This window comes from Palaemon carinicauda, chromosome 20 (assembly GCF_036898095.1).
Source record: "Palaemon carinicauda isolate YSFRI2023 chromosome 20, ASM3689809v2, whole genome shotgun sequence".
NCBI classification, from domain to species: Eukaryota; Metazoa; Arthropoda; class Malacostraca; order Decapoda; family Palaemonidae; genus Palaemon; species Palaemon carinicauda.
Genome location: NC_090744.1, coordinates 25403059 through 25418485, shown reverse-complemented (window position 1 = coordinate 25418485; position 15427 = coordinate 25403059). Strand labels below are relative to the sequence as shown.

Below are 15427 nucleotides of genomic sequence, written 5' to 3'. Positions count from 1 at the left end.
AACCCCCATCAAGAACCTAGCGTTGAGCGGCGCCATTCGACTACATGAGATAGGAGCTCTAGGCCCATCCAGACCTGCCGCTATGACTCTATCACCCCTACATCTGCATGGTACAGTAACTTGAGAGGTAGGTTCTAGAAACATAGCAAAAACCAAGTATCTGCCATCCCACCTCTGAGGAGACACCAGATCTCGTACACATAAAGGCTCCCTTTCCCAAAGGGAAATTTCCTTTTTAGATTCTTACTGGTTAATCCCTATTACCTTTTCAGATGAGCACCCTAAACCGGGTCATAGACAGCAGATGCCCCTTTCCATTACCGATAAACCACGAGACCCGAGGATACGACCTACAGGATTTTGTCCCCTCCAGCACCGGTTCCTGTAAGTAGGTAAAGTAAGGATCTTGAAAGGAAGTGCAAGTCATTCTTTCGCAAAAAAAAACTGCACCCCACGATCAGCGGCCTAGGATTACACAGCAGTCTTTCCAGACCCAGGAAAGTCAAGAATCCTATGTGGATGACTTCAACCAAGGAGAAAGCAACTCAGAAGAGGAAGACCTCACCATTAGATTCAACAATCCCCCACCTCATGACCAGTGGGGGATAACTGCAGAGGAATTGGAAGAGGTGGCAGTCATACGGTGCGAAAGACTGGACCATCCACTTCCTACGTCTCAGTACCAACTACCACTCATCAGCTCTACCCCTCCTTTAATTCCTCTTCTGATAACGTGATCATCTTACACAGAGGGCTCAGAGAAATTTTGTGTTCTCCAAAAGGCGGACTATTAGATGATCACGAAGGAAGCTTTTCAGAAGGTCAGGCCTTGGTTTCTTCACTCGACTCCTTGTCGAGAAGGCGTCTGGAGGCTGGAGACCCGTCATCAACGCAAACGTGAACGTTGCCCTCTTGACGGGAGCTTCGTCCTCCTGAACGAGAGCATCGTCCTCGTGAACGAGAGCATCGTCCTCGTGAAAGAGAGCATCGTCCTCGTGATCTAGATCGGCACAATTTAGAAAGCAAGCATATGGACCTAGGTCTAGACTCCGTTACTCATGAAGAACGCGATCGCGGGACTTTACCTTGTGAAGAGGAACGCCTCCGAAGAGAGCGTTGAGACCGTCTGTCTCGTGAGCATGAAGTTCTAGAGCAAGAACGCCATCTGGACGAAGAGCGGTGGGATTGCGATGACCTACAATCCTGATGATCTTCAGATTGTTGCAAACGACAATCTGGAGAAGAGTGTCCCTAAGGACGAGAAAATGGAGAAGCTCGTCCCCGCTGGTGGAAGGAGCACTGGTCTCTGGAAGATCATCACCTACAGCCTAAGTATTACCGTGGGGGAAATAGAAAGCTACAGGTTAACAGTCGACGATGTTTCCCCATGTACTGTAGCGAGTAGGATCGTCGTCAGCAGAAGGCCGTTGTAGGGGGAACGCGAGTGATCGTCTCGTACACTCGTGGAAGGTCCAGGAGAGGGCAACAGATGAACTTCGCAGACCTCCAAAGCATCAGATATTGAGGGCCCTGGAGCAGGGTCCTTCCTGGCACCACGCTGAAGGAGTCAACCAACCCCTTCTTTCGTAGGGCAACACCTGCAACACATCTGCAAGGGAAAATGGCTCCTCAGCGGCTGGAGGTGAAGTTGCTCCTCTAGGGGAAGAAACTACCCTGGGGTTGCCAAGAAGCTAAGCGGTCTGCGCTCCTGATCTATCACCCCTTGGAAGAGCTTGAAAAAGAGGTTTGGGGGTGGGAGAGGAAGAGGAACGTGCTTTCCTCTCCCATTGGGAGGCAGGCCACTCGCTGTAGTCTACACAGGGCGAAGCCTACTTACAACAATGCCCTCTACACGATGGACATTGAGAGGGTGGGTCGCTATCCAGCGATGGCATAAAGGTACTGCACACAGCACCCTTGCTCCCAGGACAGGTCCGCATGAAAGCGATCCAGAAGATGCAAGCACACCTATAAAGAGAAAGAATAATTTCAATCTCCAATGTCAGCCTTGGGAGGAGAGAGAGGAGACATCCGCTCTCTACCGAGCCAAAAGAAAAAGTGATATAGCTCACAGCTGAGAGTGTATAAAGAAGTGGCACTTTTTGTCTAATGGCTACCTCCCAGCTTCGCCGAAAGATAATCGACATAAATAACGTCAGGTTTGTTAGAATGGTAACAATTAGTAATTAAGGAGTAGGATACAAGCTACACTATCTTGTCAACTTGATAGGAGCAAAAAATTACGTAGGATGCAAGCTATAACAACAACCAATCGGAAATTAGTTCCATGTTATTATCCATATACAAAAGGCACTTCCCCCAATTTTGGGGGGTAGCCGACATCAACAAAGAAACAAAACAAAAAAGGGGACCTCTACTCTCTACGTTCCTTCAGCCTAACCAGGGACTCAGCCGAGTTCAGCTGGTACTGCTAGGGTGCCACAGCCCAACCTCCCACATTTTCCACCACAGAGTTGAAGCTTCATACTGCTGAATCCCCTACTGCTGCTACCTCCGCGGTCATCTAAGGCACCGGACGAAGCAGCAGGGCCTACCGGAACTGCGTCACAATCGCTCGCCTTTCATTCCTATTTCTAGCACGCTCTCTTGCCTCTCTCACATCTATAATAATATCAAGACTGTATTTGTAAACTCTCATCATAGATTCATATTTTTGGTGATCTTAAACATTGACATTTGTATCCATGATCAGTATTTGATGATAATGCCTTTAATTACATATCCAAAGCTTTACAATTAATCAAATTTATCCTGTGATCAATATTTGTTTTGTTTAGTTTTAAACAGATATTACATTTGATGAAATCAAAAGAATATCCTTTTGTTTCATGATACAGAGTATGATGTTATTTACAAAATTGGATCAGCTCAACACAGCTATATAAGAAGTTGATGGAAACAGGCTTATGTGAGGGGAAAACTAAGATAAGTAAAAACTAATAAAATTCTCAGAAATCAGGATTGAAATTTCAATTTGGTTTTACTTTACAATTAAATATACCCCTACTAAAATACTAGTTTCGATGCCATAACCTAATTGCAGCAGGTAATAATAACTCAAAAAGGAAAATCACCACCTTTTGTTTTTATCTCCAATACAAGAAGCTCCTGAGAACAATTCATAAAATTCCCAACGGGGGATTCTTCTGTCAAAACTTTGATTTTCTATTTTCTGTATTATTAGCACTGGTAGTCATTTACATTCTTCAATCAGAACTGTTTCTACTGTCATGTGACTTTCTTTAAGCCAATCTTCTACTTTACTTACTAAATTGCACATTTGAAACTATTCTTTTGATTACTAATTTAACCAAGATATGCATATTAATATCATCCCAGACATATGCCCATTTCCCTTTTAGAGGAAAAAAGTGCTACTGGTGTGTTGTAGGTTATTTTGAACAGTTTTGATAACTTAATTGTCGAAAATACATATTTTTCAAGTTTTTCAGACAGGGCGATTAAGGAAATACATTTGAAAAACCCAGTAACAGGAGTGATGGTGGTTGGAAAGCAAATGCAAAATGCAGAGTTGACACTTGGTCCTAGGGTAAGCTAAGGATGCAGTCGTCTAAAGCGGGGTTTACACTGTCGAAGGGTTCATCGAACCTGCTCGCCAGTCACAAATTAATAAGGTTTATGGACAATGAAGCTCTGTTCACAAAAGTCAGGTGAGAACAGACTTTCTCTGAACCATTCAACAACAACCACCAAATACCCCATTCACACATTCAAACATAACTTCAAACACTTGTCTGTCTAACTGCATTCAACGAATCGTTCAATCGCTTAAACCCACCTTGGGGGGAAGGTCGCAAAACACACACACACATCCTGTAGGCAAGTAAATGGCTCCTAGGTTAGGTGGTGCCCTTTGTTTTTCTCCCTTTTAAAATTTGGTTTTTCACTTATAACATCTGGAATTTTGAAAACATGGATTTCTCTTTAGCACTTCCATCAGAAACATTCAAAGTACCCATAAATACACCAGGAACACTTCTTATTTCCTGAATTAGGAATATTGTACTAAAGCAAATTTCTACCCATGTTTATTTTGTCACATATTTAGATATAAAGGGTAGTAAGCGGCCTCTAGAGAATAGGAAAACTAGTTGTAGCTGCAGTGTCCCTGATATATCATATTCTTGTAAAATTTATATGAAATCCCAAGCAGACTGGAATGGGATTTTACATGATCTTTTGTGCTTGAATTGGTCACAATTATATAATAGTGTAGATCCTGTTGTCCCTTTGAATGAGAATCTAGTCAACATAATTGATAGGCGTATCCCTTCTCGTGTGCTAAGGTACCGAGTGAAGGACAAACCGTGGTTCAATGATGATTGTAGACGTGCTTTTTTGGAGAAGCAGGAGGCCTATCAACTTTGGAAGGGTAACAGATCAGATTTGACCTGGAACAACTATACTCAGCTTCGAGCTTTTGCTCAGAGAGTTTATGCCTCAACTGAAAAGGAGTACAATTTAACCATAAAAGAAACACTTTCTGGTACAACTCAGGAACATAAATGGTGGTCTACCCTTAAATCTGCACTCTTTGGTGTAGATGCAACAGTTCCTCCTTTACTTAAACCAGATGGCTCAGTCACTCACTGTCCAAAGGAAAAGGCAACCCTTTTGGCTGATGTTTTTGACAGTAAACAGAGTAATGAAAAACTTGAACTTCCTCATTCCTGTTTTCCTGAGGCTAAACTAACTGGTTTAGCTTTTCGATCTCGTGAGATTAAAGCTCTGTTGATGGACCTTGATGCTTATGGAGGTGTAGACCCAAATGGTATTTTTCCTTTGTTTTTTATAAAGACAGCAGATTTCTTAGCTCCAAAGTTATCTGTTATTTTGCGCAAGTTAGCAAGAAGAGGAGCTTTTAGCACTAGTTGGAGAATTGGTAATGTTACTCCTCTATGTAAATGTGTTTGTGGTAGCTCAAGTCCCACTGATTACCGCCCAATTTCCATAACTCCCATATTATCTAAAGTTTTTGAACGTCTTCTGGCAAAACGTCTTAATAGGTTTGCTGAAGGTAATCATCTACTCCCTAGTTTGCAATTTGGTTTTCGTAAAGGCCTTGGAGCATGTGATGCCCTTCTTACAATCTCCAATGCTGTACAGAAATCCCTTGATTGTGGTCGGGAAGTTCGTATGATTGGCCTTGATTTTAGTGCGGCCTTTGACCGTGTTAATCATGAGGCCCTTGTTTTCAAACTGAAACAGTTGGGAGTGGGTGGGTCGTTTCTTAGCATTATTATTGATTTTTTAAGTAATAGATCTCAAAGAGTTGTTGTTGATGGGCATCATAGTGATTATAGGAATGTGATATCCGGTGTTCCACAGGGTAGTGTTCTTGGCCCATTACTTTTTATACTATATACACATGACATGTGGTTTGGCCTAGAAAACAAGCTTGTTGCATATGCAGATGATGCTACTCTCTTTGCATCAATTCCATCCCCTGAATGTAGATCTAGGGTTGGTGAATCCCTTAATAGAGATTTAGCTAGAATTAGTGCATGGTGCAAATTATGGGGTATGAAGTTGAATCCTAACAAAACTCAAAGTATGATTGTAAGTAGGTCAAGGACGGTGGTTCCTCAACATCCGGATCTCAGTATTGATAATGTTTCTTTAAATATGTATGACTCTTTCAAAATTTTAGGTGTGATTCTCGACAGTAAATTTACTTTTGAAAAACATATAAGGTCTGTGTCATCTTCAATTTCACAAAAAATAGGCTTATTGAGAAAGTCTTTCAAGATTTTCGGTGATCAATCTATTCTGAAGAAGTGTTTTAATTCTTTCATTCTACCTTGTTTTGAGTATTGTTCTCCTGTCTGGTCTTCAGCTGCTGATTCTCATCTTAATTTGTTGGACAGAAACTTACGGTCTATTAAATTTCTTATTCCTGATCTAGATATTAATCTCTGGCACCGTCGTTCAATTAGTTCATTATGCATGTTGCATAAGATTTTTCACAACTCTGACCATCCTTTACATTCAGATCTCCCTGGACAATTCTATCCTGTTCGTAATACTAGGCAGGCAGTTAATTCTAATAGCCAGGCCTTCTCCATCATGAGGCTCAATACTACGCAGTACTCTAGAAGTTTTATTCCAGCTGTGACCAAGTTGTGGAATGATCTTCCTAATCGGGTGGTTGAATCAGTAGAACTTCAAAAGTTCAAAGTTGGAGCAAATGCTTTTTTGTTGACCAGGCGGACATGAGTCTTTTTATAGTTTATTTATGACATATTTGTTTTTGATGTTGATAGTTTATTATATGATATGTCTGTTTTGATGTTGTTTCTTATTTTAGAATGATTTATTGTTAATTTATTCTCTTCATTTATTTATTTCCTTATTTCCTTTCCTCACTGGGCTATTTTTCCCTGTTGGAGCCCCTGGGCTTATAGCATCCTGCTTTTCCAACTAGGGTTGTAGCTTGGATAGTAATAATAATAATAATAATAATAATGGGCTGTAGTGACCTATTAGAAATGTCGCTGCCTGGCAATTTGCCAGACTGGGGTTTGAGTCCCGCTCAAGCTCTATAGTTTCGTAGTATCTGTAACATTACCATCCTTCTGAGCTAAGGATGGGAGGTTTGAGGGAGCCTAAAGGTCTACCTGCTGAGTCATCAGCAGTCATTGCCTGGCCTTCCATGGCCCTAGCTTGGGTGAAGAGGAGAGTTGAGTGCTGATATCTCTCTCTCTCTCTCTCTCTCTCTCTCTCTCTCTCTCTCTCTCTCTCTCTCTCTCTCTAAGTATGTTCTGCCTTTCTTACATCGAAAAACTATTATAAGATCATTATGAATGGTCTCTCTCTCTCTCTCTCTCTCTCTCTCTCTCTCTAAGTATGTTCTGCCTTTCTTACATCGAAAAACTATTATAAGATCATTATGAATGGTCTCTCTCTCTCTCTCTCTCTCTCTCTCTAAGTATGTTCTGCCTTTCTTACATCGAAAAACTATTATAAGATCATTATGAATGGTCTCTCTCTCTCTCTCTCTCTCTCTCTCTCTCTCTCTCTCTCTCTCTCTCTCTCTCTCTCTCTCTCTCTATAGGGCACTGTCAGTGTCCCTTGCCTCTGCCATTCATGAGCAACCTTTAAACATTTTAACCCGTTGAAGAAACAAGGGACCTTAACTGGGTGGAAGATCCAGGGAATAAAAGAGCAGCAGTTTTACGTCAATGCGAACGTAAGAAATTTAGGTTTTGGAGGGGGATTATTGCTACTTATCAAAGTAATTACAGTGGGCCTATAGTATAGGAAAGCCTGCATGTGACAGTTTATGTACATGCTCTATCATCAGTAACAATAACATACAGTACTATACTTGGTGTATCGTGCATATAATATTATAAAAACATGAATATATTTACAAGGTTTTATCTACATTATAGATTGTACAAATACATCATGGAATACACGATATGGTGGAAATAGCCATGATTTAGTACACTTCTTGTGAATAACCGTGGCCATTATTGTTAGTACATGATCACACACGTGGTCATTAATGTTAGTACACGATATCGTGGAAAAAGCCTTGACCATTATTGTTAGTACACGATATCGAGCGAATAGCCTAGACCATTATTGTTAGTACACTATATCATGGAAATAGCCTTGACCATTATTGTTAGTACACGATATTGAGCGAATAGCTGTGACCATTATTGTTAGTACATGATATCATGGAAATAGCCTTGACCATTATTGTTAGTACACGATATAGTGGAAATAGCCTTGACCATTATTGTTAGTACACGATATCGTGGAAATAGCCTTGACCATTATTGTTGGTACACGATATTATGGAAATAGCCTTGACCATTATTGTTAGTACAAGATATCGAGCAAATAGCCTTGACCATTATTGTTAGTACACTATATCATGGAAATAGCCTTGACCATTATTGTTAGTACACTATATCATGGAAATAGCCTTGACCATTATTGTTAGTACACGATATTGAGCAAATAGCCGTGACCATTATTGTTAGTACACACTATCATGGAAATAGCCTAGACCATTATTGTTAGTACAAGATATCGAGCAAATAGCCTTGACCATTATTGTTAGTACACGATATCAAGCGAATAGCCTTGACCATTATTGTTAGTACACGATATCAAGCGAATAGCCTTGACCATTATTGTTAGTACACGATATCGAGCAAATAGCCTTTACCATTATTGTTAGCACACGATATCAAGCGAATAGCCTTGACCATTATTGTTAGTGCACAATATCGTGGAAATAACCTTGACCATTATTGTTAGTACACTATATCATGGAAATAGCCTTGACCATTATTGTTAGTACACGATATCGTGGAAATAACCTTGACCATTATTGTTAGTACATGATATCGAGCAAATAGCCTTGACCATTATTGTTAGTACACGATATCGAGCAAATAGCCTTGACCATTATTGTTAGTACACGATATCAAGCGAATAGCCTTGACCATTATTTGTTAGTACACGATATCAAGCGAATAGCCTTGACCATTATTGTTAGTACATCATATCGAGCGAATAGCTGTGACCATTATTGTTAGTACACGATATTGAGCGAATAGCCTTGACCATTATTTTTAGTACACGATATCATGGAAATAGCCTTGACCATTATTGTTAGTACACGATATCAAGCGAATAGCAGTGACCATTATTGTTAGTACACGATATTGAGCGAATAGCCTTGACCGTTATTGTTAGTACACGATATCATGGAAATAGCCTTGACAAATATTGTTGGTACACGATATCGAGCGAATAGCCACGACTATTATTGTTAGTACACGATATCGTGGAAATAGCTGCGACCATTATTGTTACTACAAGATATCGTGGAAATAGCCTTGACCATTATTGTTAATACACGATATCGTGGAAATAGCCTTGACCATTATTGTTAAAACACGATATCGTGGAAATAACCGTGGTCATTATCATTAGTACTGTACACGATATCGTGGAAAGAGCCTTGACCATTATTGTTAGTACACGATATCGTGGAAAGAGCCTTGACCATTATTGTTAGTACACGATATCGTGGAAATAGCCGTGGCCATTATTGTTAGTACACGATATCATAGAAATAGCCTTGACCATTATTGCAAATAGCCTTGACCATTATTGTTAGTACACGATATCGTGGAAATAGCCTTGACCATTATTGCAAATAGCCTTGACCATTATTGTTAGTACACGATATCGTGGAAATAGCCTTGACCATTATTGCAAATAGCCGTGGCCATTATTGTTAGTACACGATATCGTGGAAATAGCCTTGACCATTATTGCAAATAGCCTTGACCATTATTGTTAGTACACGATATCGTGGAAATAGCCGTGGCCATTATTGTTAGTACACGATATCATAGAAATAGCCGTGGCCATTATTGTCAGTACACGATATCATAGAAATAGCCTTGACCATTATTGTTAGTACACGATATCATGGAAATAGCCTTGACCATTATTGTTAGCAAACGATATCGTGAAAATAACCCAGACCATTATTGTCAGTACACGATATTGTGGAAATAGCCGTGGCCATTATTGTTAGTACACGATATCGAGCGAATAGCCGTGACCATTGCTGTTAGAACATGACATTTTGTGAGTAGCTGATGCCATATTATTATTAAACGATATCATACGAATTGCCTTGGCCATTATTGGTAGCCCGATTGCCTTAACTGAGAAATCTAATATTACCTTACCTTATATTGAGCTTTCTGTTTCTCACTAGTTCAACCCTTATCGTGTTTATCCGTAACGTTAGGATTAAAAAATTCACTGTGCTATCAACTCCATCAAGTACTTTCACACACCAAGCACGTACGCACGCACGCACAAAATTAAACACAATAACAGGCTCGCATACAAAACAAAACAAATCTTTCGTCAGATCGGATTCACGTTGAGGCTTCGCCTTTGTAACGGCGCCTATTGTGTCTTTTAGTTTTCTGTGTTCCTTATTTTCACTAGTTTTTCTCTTTTCCTCTACATTTGTTGTAGTACACTTTTCTTATTTTCAATATTTTCTTCCAAAAAAAAAGGAGTTTTTTACTGTTTGTGTACCATCTTCGTACTGTTGTTTGAGCTCAATTGCTTTTATTCTTATATCACTATTCTGTGGACAATGTTACATGAAGTGGTTAGCATTTACTTCTACATCACAGAATACACAGTTTATATTTCCATCTTGGTGTCTGTTATTTTTTTCTATTCAAGCCCAATGTGTTTGTCCTTGCTCTAAATAATAAAATTGACGAAAATGTGTTGCTATATACTTCCTTCTCCTTGATTTCACTTTTCCAGTTTTTTATACAGAATTAGACTCCCCTTGCACTCCATTTCACTCTTCCATTTGCCTGTGTCCCATTCTCTTGTTCTCTTCTTTATGTCCTCTTTCGTACATCTCTTGACTTCTCTCATCGCCATCCCACATTCTTCAGCATACTTCTTCACATGCATCCACCACTTCCTCTCTTTTTCTTCCATATCATTGACTATTGCTGTTAGTAGGTCCTTTTCTCCCTTAAAAATGATATTAAGGTACCACAGCTTTCCATCCATTACCTTTGTTTGCATAGGAGATGCTCCTACATTCCATCCCAAGGCTACAATTGCTGTATTCTTTACAGCCCCTAACATCCTTCTATACACTCCATTCTCTATTCTCTGCAACTTTTCTATTTCCGTTTCCGTTAAGTTAATCACATTTGTTCCATATAATATAGAAGGTAGTGCTACACTTTTCCAGTATGTTTTCCATATCAGTATCTTATTACAACTTTTTTCTATGATCGAATATGTAAGATTGGCTAGCTTTTGCGCCTTAACTATCATTTCACTTTTCTGTGTTTTGAACATATTCCTACCATCATCTACCTTGATACCTAGGTATTTAATATTGCTTACTACTCTTACTCCCTCTATATTATCTGGTTTCTCCTTCATATTATATATAAGTACGCTACTTTTGTCTCTATTTATGTCTAAACCACACTGCTTTCCTATATCTATCACTTTCCTTATGTTTAATTCAGCATCCTCTATATTCTCAGCAAGCACTAGGACATCATCAGCAAAAAATAATACTACTAGCTTTATAATATCATTTTTAAAACCATTACCTTCCTTTTCTACTTGTTTTTTAATCTGATAAGTAATTAATTTGAATAATGTTGTAGAGGCAGTACAGCCTTGCTTTATTCCACTACTTACGCTCAATTTTTGTTCTACTCTTTCCCCTATGTCTAACGTAGTCGAGTCTCCCACATACACTTCAGCTATAGAGTTAATTATACTAGTATGTACTTTGTATTGCTTTAATGTTTCTATCAGTGCTTCCCTTTTTATGGAATCGAAAGCTTTTTTGAAATCTAAAGAGGCCACTGTGAGTTTTTTCTTATTTTTGAAAGTTTCTTCGACCATGTATTGTAAGATGAATATATTATCCTCAATCCTTCCTCCTTCTGTAAATCCCGCTTGACTATCCTCTATGGCATTATTACTTTTTAAATGCCTTTCTATTTCATCCTTGATAAAAGCCATGTATATTTTATATGATACATTTGTGAGAGCTATAGGTCTCAATTCCTTTGCTGTTGGCTTGTTTTTCTTTTTTAACATTTTTGTTCTGGATTCTTTCCAGCTTTTGGGTTTTTCTTTGCTGGCTAGTTCCTCTTTGTAGCAGTTCACTAGTGTATTCTTGCATATATCACTCATCATCATTGCTTTGTAGTAGTCTGGCTTTAGTCCATCTGGCCCAGCTGCTTTACCTTTCTTTAGACGTTTTAAGCATTTTTCTAATTTACCTTTACTCATTTCAGCGGCGGGCATGGGTTTAATTATTCCTTCGACATTAAGTACAGCATCGTAATGCTCCCTTAGATGTTCAGGTATACTATATTCATTTACAGTTATAATGTCGTTTTCTCTTCTCAAATTATCCAGGTATTCACTCTCCTCCTCCTCATTCCAGATCTCAGTTATTCTATTTTCATGTGTGTTGTAGACTGTTTTCCAAAATTTCACTAATTCTTCTTTAGCCTCTTCATCTGATAGTTTATTTCCTCTCTCTCCATATAATTGTATTGCCTCGCTTTTTATTTCTTTGCTATTTCTTAATTTGTTTATGTTTTCCTATAGTTTATTGTTTTTATCATCTCTTATCTCCCTGGTCTTCTTTTTCTCATATAACGTTATGCTCTCTTTCACCAGTATTTGTACTTCTTTCTTCTTATGATTGTATTTTTCTTCTAATTCTCTTTTTATCCTAATATCTTTTTCATCTCTTTTTTCTATTAAGTTCCTTTCTTTCCTTCATCTTTCTTCTTATTTCCTCAGTTACCCAAGGTTGTTCTTTGGTCTTCCCTTCATTTGTTACCCTTCTCCTATATGTTTTAGCCAAATGTTCTTGTTTCATTTCTGCCATTATTATGTTTAGCTCATCAATGTTTTTTACATCCTTGCTGACAAGTTTTCTCTCTATAGATTTCACATATTCGTCTATATCTTTTGCGACACTGCTATAATATGTAATTTCTTCCCACTTCCCTTTATTGTAATTATTTTCGCTATTTGTTTTTGCTTCCAATTCTACTGTTATTAAGTTGTGATCTGATATATCTAATACTGTTTGATCTTCATCTATTTCCATACATTTAAATTGTTTATATAGCATATTATTTGCAAGTACAAAATCAATAGCACTATGCTGATCTTGTCTATTCCACGTGTATAGTCCTGAGCACCTTTCATCTCCATTTAATAGTGTTAGGTTGTGGTTACCCATCCAATCTAGCACCATTTCCCCATTTCTGTCTACTTGTTGGTGCCCAAGAAATCCCACGTGGCCGTTAAAATCCCCCATAACTAGCAAAGGTGTTGTTTCTCCTGCTTTTTGTATTAATTTTTCACATTCCACTTTCAATTCTTGATCTCTTTTTCTATCTTCTTCGGTATTTCCTGCTGCGAAATATACCAGTATTATCAGGAATACTAAGTTGTGGATTTTGCACTGTACCATTATTATATCGCTATGTTTGGTTTCTATTTCCTCTACTTCAGTGATGTTATTGTTTTTAAAAATTAACATTAACCCTCCACCCTTTTTGTCTTTAAAATCCCTTCTTTTTTCTAACTTTAACAGACCTTTACTCAGCTGTATTTTATCTATTTTTTGGTGCGTTTCTGTCAAACAAAATATATGAACTTTATTTGTGTTCATCTCGTTTTCTATTTCTATTAATTTCTGCTTGGTTAGTGCTCGGATATTTAACAGGCATATTCTTATACATTGGCTAACTTTTTTGTCTAAATTTATACCTTTCCTAATTCGCTCTGCTTGCGTTTGCTTCTTGACGAAAATTGTCGTTTCTTACTAGTTCTCCTCTCTTTATGTACCACCCCTGTTTTTTTACAGATTGCAGCTTCTCCTGCTCCTTCTCCTCCACTCTAAGCTGCTTATGCAGTTTTATTTTATTTTATTTTTTTTTATTTGCAGTTTTATTTATTTTTTTTTTTATTTTTTTTTTTACAGATTGGAGCTTCTCCTGCTCCTTCTCCTCCACTCTAAGCTGCTTCTGCAGTTTTATTTATTTATTTTTTCTTTTTTACAGCTTGCAGCTTCTCCTGCTCCTTCTCCTCCACTCTAAGCTGCTTCTGCAGTTTTATTTTATTTTATTTTTTTTTTATTTGCAGTTTTATTTATTTTTTTTTTTATTTTTTTTTTTTACAGATTGCAGCTTCTCCTGCTCCTTCTCCTCCACTCTAAGCTGCTTCTGCAGTTTTATTTTATATTATTTTTTTTTATTTGCAGTTTTATTTATTTATTATTATTTTTTTTTTTTTTTTTTTTTTTTTTTTTTTTTTTTTTTTTTTACAGATTGCAGCTTCTCCTGCTCTTTCTCCTCCACTCTAAGCTGCTTCTGCAGTTTTATTTTATTTTATTTTTTTTTATTTGCAGTTTTATTTATTTATTATTATTTTTTCTTTTTTTTTTACAGCTTGCAGCTTCTCCTGCTCCTTCTCCTCCACTCTAAGCTGCTTCTGCAGTTTTATTATTTTTTTTTATTTGCAGTTTTATTTATTTATTTATTTTTTTTTTTTTTTTTTTTTTTTTTTTTTTTTTTTTTTTTTTTTACAGATTGCAGCTTCTCCTGCTCCTTCTCCTCCACTCTAAGCTGCTTCTGCAGTTTCATTTTATTTCATTTTTTTTTATTTGCAGTTTTATTTATTTATTATTTTTTTTTTTTTTTTTTTACAGATTGCAGCTTCTCCTGCTCCTTCTCCTCCACTCTAAGCTGCTTGTGCAGTTTTATTCTTTTTTTTTTTTATTTATAGTTTCTTTTTTTTTTTTTTTTTTTTTTTTTTTTTTTTTTTTTTTTTTTTTTTTTTTTTTTTACAGCTTGCAGCTTCTCCTGCTCCTTCTCCTCCACTCTAAGCCGCTTGTGCGGTTTTATTTTATTATTTTTTATTATCTATTTATTTATCTTTTTTTTTTTTTTTTTTTTTTTTTTTTTTTTTTTTTTTTTTTTCTTTAGCTGGCAGCTTCTCTTGCTCCTTCTCCTCCACTCTAAGCTGCTTGTGCAGGTTTATTCTTTTTTTTTTTTTTTTTTTTACAGCCTGCAGCTCCTCCTACTCCTTCTCTTCCACTCTAAGCTGCTTGTGCAGTTTTATTTTATTTGTTTATTTTTTTTTATTTGCAATTTTTTTTTATTTATTTTTATTATATTTATTTATTTTTTTTCTACAGCTTGCAGCTTCTCCTGCTCCTTCTCCTCCACTCTAAGCTACTTCTGCAGTTTTATTCTTTTAATTTTTTTTTTTTTTTTTACAGTCCTCAGCTTCTCCTGCTCCTCCTCCACTCTAAGCTGCTTCTGCAGTTCTATTTTTTTTTTTTTTTTTTTTTTTTGCAGCTTCTCCTGCTCCTTCTCCTCCACTCTTAGCTGCTTTTGCATATTCATATATATTTTTTCTTTTTTTTTCTTATTTTCCTTTTCAGCTTCTGCTCCTTCTCCTCCACTCTAAGCTGTTGCTGCTGCAGTTTTTTCTTCCTATTTTTCTTTTTTTTTATAGCAGCTTCCCCTCTAAGCTACTTCTTTTTTGTTTTGTTTTCGTTGGTGGTGGGGGGAAATTTTTCCTTTATTTTATATTTTTGGCATTTTTCATTATTTGATTTTTCTTTATTTTTCATATTTTTCTGCTACTGATCTAGATGCCCTTCCATTTGCACCTTGATACATGTCTTCTACCTCTCAAGCACTCGTGGACAATGTTCCTAGAATCCTCTTTTCTCTCCTCATTTTTAATAATATCCAGACATATCTCCTTCAAAAAGATTTAGCTCTTTCCCCAGCCTAATTTC

The 15427-nt window shown here is 37.3% G+C and overlaps 1 protein-coding gene across 3 annotated transcripts in view; it reads right to left on the bottom strand.

The window, feature by feature from the left end:
• LOC137660222 (uncharacterized) overlaps positions 1-9929 on the bottom strand; it is an 87955-nt gene extending 78026 nt beyond the window's left edge. For all 3 annotated transcript variants that reach the window (XM_068394939.1, XM_068394940.1, XM_068394941.1), the window contains exon 1: positions 9771-9929. The gene's annotated coding sequence lies outside the window, so the exon portion shown is untranslated. The remainder of the gene's footprint in view (positions 1-9770) is intronic.
• Between the last annotated feature and the right edge of the window lie 5498 nt (positions 9930-15427).